Below are 9,708 nucleotides of genomic sequence, written 5' to 3'. Positions count from 1 at the left end.
GGAGTGGGCCAAAATCCCTGCTGCAGTGTGTGCAAACCTGGTCAAGAACTACAGGAAACGTATGATCTCTGTAATTGCAAACAAAGTTTTCTGTACCAAATATGAAGTTCTGCTTTTCTGATGTATCAAAAACTTATGTCATGCAATAAAATGCTAATTAATTACTTAAAAATCATACAATGTGATTTTACTTGTTCTCCCCACTGTCTATCTATATATATATATATATATATATATATAGAGAGAGAGAGAGAGAGAGAGAGAGAGAGAGAGAGAGAGAGAGAGAGAGAGAGAGAGAGAGAGAGAGAGAGAGAGAGAAGGAAGTGCAGCCCTGGTGCCTCTCATCTCGTCAATGCAGCTTCCGTTGTGCCTCAGAGGGCCAAGATGGCTGTACAAAAGGACCACTGGTATGACATGGCACTCCTCATCCTTCTCTCTAGTCTCACAGGTATGGTTGTTTTAACATTGAATGTTGATCAGGGAAATATAACTTCTTATTTTTAAAGGGGTGGATCAGCTTAATTTTGCGGAAAGATTGTTGCTTCCATCAGTATAATTGTCTGCATCATTTCCAATCCCCCATATCTTTTTTTGGTAAATAAATATATATATATATATATATATATATATATATATATATATATATATATATATATATATATATGTGTACAGGAAAAACATTAACAGGTTTCTCTCCGTAAAGGAGTCATTTACAAAAACACTGAGCCACAGGAAAGTCAGACAAAGAGGGGTTTAAAAGCAAACTGGAAAAAATCCTTGAGTAATCCACTTAATGCTTTCTGGATATATATACATATATCCGTATACATACACATATGCATAGATATACACATATTTACAGACACATACCTCTATAATTTACATACTTTTTTTAGAATATACCTTTATTATGCCCTGCAAACCCTACCACCCTTCTCCCAATTAGAGTAAACTAATGAACAATAACACCTAGGCTTCTACCTTCAGTTTATACATATTATACACATTTTACAAACACCATCTATTTCACAATAGTTCTATTTTGTTTGTTTTTAGTCCTTCCTCTATTTCTGATGTCCGTCCAGTTTGATTTTTATTTGTAACTGTGCTATTTCACAACATTTCTGAACCTACGTACATTTAGCACTTGTTTGAGTACTTTTACATAATGGATTGTAAAGAAGAGGACTTGAAAGTGGTTGGTTTAGGTAGAAGTTTATGTTATGTTTATGTTATGCTGGAAAAATGTAAGTTTACTGCTGTTAATTAAAAGTCTCTTAGCATGCAGTATTATTACTGACATGTTCACCCAGTTGTGTTTTAGTGTTTACTAAACCAACCAGCTCAATTCAGGTTTTATGTAGCAAAACTTGAAATTGTGAATTTTTAAATTGGATAAAAGTAGAGACCCAGAGCTAGAACATTGTATAGCATACACTACAGTTGAGGAACAATGGGAAAGGGCTTTGAATGTTGACTTTTGAGAAAATGAGTTGCTTGAAGATTGCTTACCATGAGATATTTGATTACAACTTTAAACACAGTTTCTCTCTAAAACAGCATTTATTATCATTGAACGTTTCCATAACAACCAGGCTGTATTCAGACACTCTCTCTTTCTTCAACAGTTAATTAGAACAAGGTTTTCCAAACCCGGTCCTGGGGCCCCCCTTGGTGCACATTTTGCTTCTACCCTGCACAGCTGATTCAAATCATCAAAGCTTGATGATGAGTTAGTTGTTTTAATCAGCTGTGTAGTACTAGGGCAAAAAACAAAATGTGTACCGAGAGGAGCCCCAAGACCGGGGGGGGGGGACACACACCTTGAATTACAAGACTATAGGAACACCAACTATCTCATAATATTTCTTTAATGGTGAATTAGAAGACTCACACAGCTCAGACACAGACTATTAATGAGTAAGTCTTTAGATGGGCTGTGGGTAACATTCCCGTTTTATTCTGACAGGACAGGACTAATACTGCGAGAAAGACACACTTCTTCTGTCCGCATCGCTACCTCTCTAGGGGATTGTTGTTTATGATTGAAGACCAACCTGTTTGATCTTCAGCTATGGTCATCGCTGTTGATTTGTGTGTGGGCTCATATTTCCCTAATTAGTGATACCCAGGGGAGAGACTCAAAAGAGGGAATTGAAGGTGATGACTGTTTGATCTTCCTTCGGAGCATCTGACTCAGAACTCAGATGTGAGGTCTCTTCCTGTGTTCTTTTCAGTCTGTTTTTTTTTGTTGTTGTTGCGTATTCTCCATGTCATAATTCCAGTGGTTGACTACGTACTGAGTGCTTAAACTCCATATTCATTCCGTTACAGAGTTAAAACTAAGCCGGAGATGATTTTAGGTCACAAAATTACGTTTTACGTTTTACGTTACTCACATTCCTGAAGAATTGACCAGGTAAAATGTAATAAATATAACACTGTGTACATGTATAAAAATATGACCTCCGACCTGTCCAGTTTCTGTGCAGCAGACAGATGGTGTAACCACGGTGAAGCTGGAGGAGGGGATGGTTCTAGAGTGTGTGTGTCCGTGGGAAGGGAGCCTCGCCATGGTCTCCTGGACCAAACTGATCCGATTCGATAAGGTCCCCATAGCCGTGTACCACCCTGAGTACGAGCTGTCCATTTCCCAGTCCTACCAGACCAGGATCCAGTTCCTGAAGACCACACCCATGGACGGCAGTATCACCATCACTAACGTCACCCAGGAGGACACTGGGGTTTACCACTGCTCTGTTCAAACCTTCCCCAGGGGATCCTGGGCCAGAGATATATTGGTGTAGGAGGATGATCCAGGTAACTGTACACGACTTCTTGTCTATTTTCATTTCGAATATGTTGTTTTCACTTGAAATAATCGAATGCAGTTTGTGACTAGCTTGTACCAAATGCTTTGACCGATAATGGTGGTTGTTTTCTTGTTATTACTATGTCATTATCATTACAACTTAACCATATCATTTCTCCGTATTCTCTCTAACTTTGTTAAGTCTGTTCACAGATGAAGATCAAGAAGAAATGGACCTGCACACCAGAGAACCAGAACCTAGCCCAGGTGAGAGGTCAGAGTTTAAACATGACCAGGTCAATTAGACGTATGAGGTTGTACTTAGTTACTAATACAGGGAAAACTTGTATTTAGTTGTGCAGTGACATTGTGACCTTAAAATCCTGGGCAGAAAAGTGTAATTTTCCTGTGACAATGATGATCTAGACTGAGATGGTACACACAGTGAGAGGCTAACGTCACACAGGATGTGGTGCAAGCTATTGGTTTGCAAAACGGAAGTATTCTCTACATGCGTGGTGGTGTGTGGGAGAGGGGGATATGGTTGGACACTTATCACCTAACGTGTTTGGAGTTCTTGTAACCCACCAAATCGACAAAAAACAATGTTTCTACCCAGCCTACCCTCTTTAAGCCACACCTCAAAAGGAATTAAATGTGACCCACTCACCATTTTGGAAACAGGTTTTAATACAAGTATCTAATGTGCTCTTTTCTCCCTCCGTTCTCTCTTCCTCCCTCCGTTCTCTCTTTTCTCCCTCTGTTCTCTCTTTTCTCCCTCTGTTCTCTCTTTTCTCCCTCCGTTCTCTCTTTTCTCCCTCCGTTCTCTCTTTTCTCCCTCCGTTCTCTCTTTTCTCCCTCCGTTCTCCCTTCCTCCCTCCGTTCTCTCTTTTCTCCCTCCGTTCTCTCTTTTCTCCCTCCGTTCTCCCTTCCTCCCTCCGTTCTCTCTTTTCTCCCTCCGTTCTCTCTTTTCTCCCTCCGTTCTCTCTTTTCTCCCTCCGTTCTCTCTTCTCTCCCTCGTTCTCTCTTTTCTCCCTCCGTTCTCTCCTCTCCCTCCGTTCTCTCCTTTCTCCCCTCCGTTCTCTCTTTTCTCCCCTCCGTTCTCTCTTTTCTCCCTCCGTTCTCTCTTTCCTCCCTCCGTTCTCTCTTTTCTCCCTCCGTTCTCTCTTTTCTCCCTCCGTTCTCTCTTTCCTCCCTCCGTTCTCTCTTTTCTCCCTCCGTTCTCCCTTCCTCCCTCCGTTCTCTCTTTTCTCCCTCCATTCTCTCTTTTCTCCCTCCGTTCTCTCTTTTCTCCCTCCGTTCTCTCTTCTCTCCCTCGTTCTCTCTTTTCTCCCTCCGTTCTCTCCTCTCCCTCCGTTCTCTCTTTTCTCCCCTCCGTTCTCTCTTCTCTCCCTCCGTTCTCTCTTTTCTCCCTCCGTTCTCTCTTCTCTCCCTCCGTTCTCTCTTCTCTCCCTCCGTTCTCTCTTTTCTCCCTCCGTTCTCTCTTTTCTCCCTCCGTTCTCCCTTCCTCCCTCCGTTCTCTCTTCTCTCCCTCCGTTCTCTCTTTCCTCCCTCCGTTCTCTCTTTTCTCCCTCCGTTCTCTCTTTTCTCCCTCCGTTCTCCCTTCCTCCCTCCGTTCTCTCTTTTCTCCCTCCGTTCTCTCTTTTCTCCCTTTGTTCTCTCTTTTCTCCCTCCGTTCTCTCTTTCCTCCCTCCGTTCTCTCTTTCCTCCCTCCGTTCTCTCTTTTCTCCCTCCGTTCTCTCTTTTCTCCCTCCGTTCTCTCTTTTCTCCCTCCGTTCTCTCTTTTCTCCCTCCGTTCTCTCTTTTCTCCCTCCGTTCTCTCTTTTCTCCCTCCGTTCTCTCTTCTCTCCCTCCGTTCTCTCTTTTCTCCCCTCCGTTCTCTCTTTTCTCCCTCCGTTCTCTCTTTCCTCCCTCCGTTCTCTCTTTTCTCCCTCCGTTCTCTCTTTTCTCCCTCCGTTCTCTCTTTCCTCCCTCCGTTCTCTCTTTTCTCCCTCCGTTCTCCCTTCCTCCCTCCGTTCTCTCTTTTCTCCCTCCATTCTCTCTTTTCTCCCTCCGTTCTCTCTTTTCTCCCTCCGTTCTCTCTTTTCTCCCTCCATTCTCCCTTCCTCCCTCCAATCTCTTTTCTCACTCTGTTCTCTCTTTTCTCCCTCCGTTCTCTCTTTTCTCCCTCCCTCCATTCTCCCTTCCTCCCTCCGTTCTCCCTTCTTCCCTCCGTTCTCTCTTTTCTCCCTCCGTTCTCTCTTTTCTCCCTCAATTCTCTCTTTTCTCTCTCCGTTCTCAGTTGATTTCAGCCTGTCTGCATATCTGATTTACATTTATGTTGGTGGAGGAGTAGCAGGCCTGTTAATCCTGCTCTCTGTCATTCTAATACTGGTCGTTTGGCAGAGGTAAGAGTTCACTTCCCCTACTCTTTCTTAATGCAGGGACAATATACAGCTATTTTTACTTTAGTTTGGTCTAGGTAAACTTCTACAAAATATTCAGTGAACTCACATTGATGAAAGCATGAGTTGAGGAAGGTACCTTTCTTCACATTGCCTTTTAACAGTCAAGCTTTATTATGATATGTGATCTGTACGTGATAAATATAAAAGTTATATATATTCTTACAAGTAAAATACCTCTCCCAGACTATGCATTAGTCATCCCAGTTAAAGGTATAAAGGTAAACACCTCTCCCAGATGATACATTAGTCATCCCAGTTAAAGGTAAACAGGCTACTGGGAGTACTGTAGGTACTCATTTGTTAGAGAATAAACTTTTTGCTGTGAAATTCTATTTCTTCCATCCATCCCTCCCTTCCCCCGCACCATATGTCTAAGAGAGTTTTACTCAGATAGTGCACTTTCATTTTGCTGTCACAGCGAAAAGGTTAAAGTGTAGGTGTTGTACTTACAATAGAGTGTGGGCTAGGATAGTGTGTGTGTGTGTGTGTCTGCCTGTCTCTCTCACTCTCTCTCTGACTCTCTCTCTGACTATGTTTCTCTCTGTTATTTTGTCTCTCTCTCTCTGACTCTCTTTCTCTCTGTTTCTCTCTGACTCTGTCTCTCTCTCTCTGTTTCTGTCTCTCTCTCTGACTCTGTATTAGTCTCTCTCTCTGTTTCTGTCTCTCTCTTTGACTATCTGTGTCTTCCTCTCTCTCTCTCTGACTCTCTCTCTCTCTCTGTCTCTCTCTCTGACTCTGTATTAGTCTCTGTCTATGTCCCTATCTCTCTCTGTTTCTCTCTCTCTCTCTCTGACTCTCTCTCTGACTCTGTCTCTCTCTGTTATTCTCTCTCTCTCTCTCTCTCTCTCTGACTCTCTTTCTCTCTGTTTCTCTCTGACTCTGTCTCTCTCTCTGTTTCTGTCTCTCTCTCTGACTCTGTATTAGTCTCTGTCTGTGTCCCTATCTCTCTCTGTTTATATCTCTCTCTCTCTCTGACTCTCTCTCTGACTCTGTCTCTCTCTGTTATTCTCTCTCTCTCTCTCTCTCTCTCTGACTCTCTTTCTCTCTGTTTCTCTCTGACTCTGTCTCTCTCTCTGTTTCTGTCTCTCTCTCTGACTCTGTCTTACTCTCTGTCTATGTCTGTCTCTCCAGAAAGAAGAAGAGGAGAGAGGAGTACAGGATCAAATTGCATCCAGCTCAGAGACAGGTAAAAATATAACATTATCTCTCGTAATTTCCTGATCATGTGTATACTGGATATTAACAATTAGGTTCATCATAGAGTGTCCTCTTCTTTCCATTAATCAGTCTGTGGCACATCTCTAATATATATATATATAATCTCTAATTTCTCATGTCTTTCTATTCCTGCAATGACTATCAGAATGTGCCTGTGCATGACAGGATGAGGAAGGGGACCAATCAGACGGGAGATATGCCAGTGTATGCCAACATGCACACCATACGTCCAAACACTAAGAGGACGAAATAGGGAGCAGTGCTGTGTTACACAACCCTGTCTGACCTCTGACCTCAGTGCTGTGTTACAGACCCCTGTCTGACCTCTGACCTCAGTGCTGTGTTACAGACCCCTGTCTGACCTCTGACCTCAGTGCTGTGTTACAGACCCCTGTCTGACCTCTGACCTCAGTGCTGTGTTACAGACCCCTGTCTGACCTCTGACCTCAGTGCTGTGTTACAGACCCCTGTCTGACCTCTGACCTCAGTGCTGTGTTACAGACCCCTGTCTGACCTCTGACCTCAGTGCTGTGTTACAGACCCCTGTCTGACCTCTGACCTCAGTGCTGTGTTACAGACCCCTCCCTGTCTGACCTAAAGATGTATCGTTGAAGGCGTCACATGCAGAACTCAGTAACTCCCTAAGCAAACTGTCATTAAAAGCGTTCACCATTAGAAACTATCACATTCTCTATTCAAATCCTCACAATCGTCTCTAACTCAATTGTGTGACAAAAAACAAAGCAATCATGCCGTGTCATCCTCAGGGAATGCTGTATTTCCTGGTTGTTATTATGCAAAATAGCCCCTGTGGGTTCTCATGGAATGTTGTCATGGAATTTCTCTGATGTAAAATTCTAATCATCAGATGTAACAGTGTATGTTCCTTGCATCTAAGCCATAGATCAAATATTACTTCTCATTCTAACTGTGGAATATACACTGAGTATACAAAACATTAAGAACTCCTGCTCTTTCCATGACATAGACCGACCAGGTGAATCCAGGTGAAAGCTATGATCCCTTATTGACGTCACCTGTTAAATCCACTTCAATCACTGTAGATGAAGGGGAGGAGACAGTTAAAGAAGAGTGTTTAAGCATTGAGACAATTGAGACATGGATTGTGTATGTGTTCCATTCAGAGGGTGCATGGACAAGACAAAAACTTAACTGCCTTTGAGCGGGGTCTGATAGTAGGTGCCAAGTACACAGGTTTGTGTCAAGAACTGCAACGTTGCTGTTATCAAAAATGTTGGGTTGGGGTGGGGGGGATGCAACTCAATAATAGGAAGGTGTTCTTAATGTTTTGTACACTCAGTGTATATGAATGCTGTGATTAGAAATCATTCTGACTGTGTTGGACAAAATATAATTATATTCACAGCTAAGAATGAAATTGAGGTATTAGGAATGTGTTCTTAATGTTTTGTACACTCAGTGTATATGAATGCTCCGATTAGACACATTTAAAATTATATTCACAGCTAAGAACATAACGGAGGTCTTGGGAATGAACGACCTCTCAGCAGGAAGAGGAAGGAACAATGGACAATGTGGGAATACAGGGTTTTAGTCTTGTCAATGTATTAAGCATACAATATACAGTCTGTTTCTCTGTGACTTTAATGACCTCATGTGAACTAAATAAAAACCAACCGGGACATCAATTGGTATTTTCTAGGAGTGTTTGACCGGTTTTAAATCAAAAGGTGTGTTGTAAACAAGCGCAGTGCACTTAACTGTTAAAGGTCATTTACACTCAGCCGACATCCTCAGCGCTGTAAACAAGCCCAGTGCACTTAACTGTTAACCGTCATTTACACTCAGCCTACATCTGCAGCGCTTGCCATGAATGCGATCTTCGCGCGAATGTCTGGAAAATTGACTTTTAAAGCACATTGCAACACACTTCTGATTGAATCTCTGCCCTAGTTACTTTATCACTAACCGGCTTATCAGGAAGCCTAATGCAACTGCATGTAGCCTAATGCAACTGCATGTAGCCTAATGCAACTGCATGTAGCCTAATGCAACTGCATGTAGCCTAATGCAACTGCATGTAGCCTAATGCAACTGCATGTAGCCTAATGCAACTGCATGTAGCCTAATGCAACTGCATTTAGCCCTGTTACACGTTGGGTAAATCAACTGAGAAATGTATCGTCATCAGAACAAAGAAGACACGGAATAAATACAAAAAGAAGACATTTTATACCTTGACAGCATGTACATTCAATTTATTCTCTTACCTCATCAGAAAAAAAAAACATATTACACACAGTATATACATTGAGTGAGTGAATAACGTAATCCTACACTCAATTAAAAGTGCTATTAACACATATTACGACAAAGTAAAAAAACAAACACACAAACGCATATAGTGTGTGATTATTTAGACATTAACATCAAACTTACATTGTGGTGGTAGGAACATTACCAATGTGTCGTGTAGTGCCGGACAGAAAACCTCCTGTGTATTCCTCAACCTCCTGTGTATTCCTCAACCTCCTGTGTATTCCTCAACTTTATTAAAACAAGATGGCCGACATAAACAACAGGAGAAGGAAATGTAACGTGGAAAACAGCAAATGACAAATGTCACAGAACATCCTAGAAAAACTTTGTCTTCTTACCATAGTCGTATAAATACTCCAAAACGAAATGGCACTGATTCGTCACCTTTACAGTTTTACACAGGTTTAACATCGTAACAAATAGATAACGAGAACCTTTCGTAGGAGGGCACATTCTTTGTTAATCCAACCAACGTTGAGGTTTAAATTGATTCACGTATGTGTTAAGTAGAACTAAACAAACGTGCTAATTGTGTGATCTAAATCCATGATATTCATGGTTATTATTTTATACCGTGCCTTGGACGTTTTGGGGATTCCATATAAACATATCTACCGCTACGAAAAATAAATAATCAAACCTCGACAAAATAATTAATAGGATAAACCGTTTTGGACAAACATGCTCATCTGAGTATCTCAATAAACAGATTGTCTTTTCTTGTGAACGTTGACTTTGTGTTCTTGGAAACTGTGAATTAGTGGAAACAGTATCATTTCTCAGATAGTGACAAGACTTTAAAAAAGAATGTAATACAAATTGACAAGACTATTTTCAGAATGTCTTGCTCCAGAGATGTACCGTAATCATCGCTAACAATGACAAACACAGACCCAGAGACAGAGGCCTCTGTCTGGTACAGTAGTGTCA

This window comes from Oncorhynchus mykiss, chromosome 15 (assembly GCF_057628025.1).
Source record: "Oncorhynchus mykiss isolate SJ-2025 chromosome 15, ASM5762802v1, whole genome shotgun sequence".
Lineage (NCBI taxonomy): Eukaryota > Metazoa > Chordata > Actinopteri > Salmoniformes > Salmonidae > Oncorhynchus > Oncorhynchus mykiss.
Note: the sequence above shows the minus strand (reverse complement) of the source record.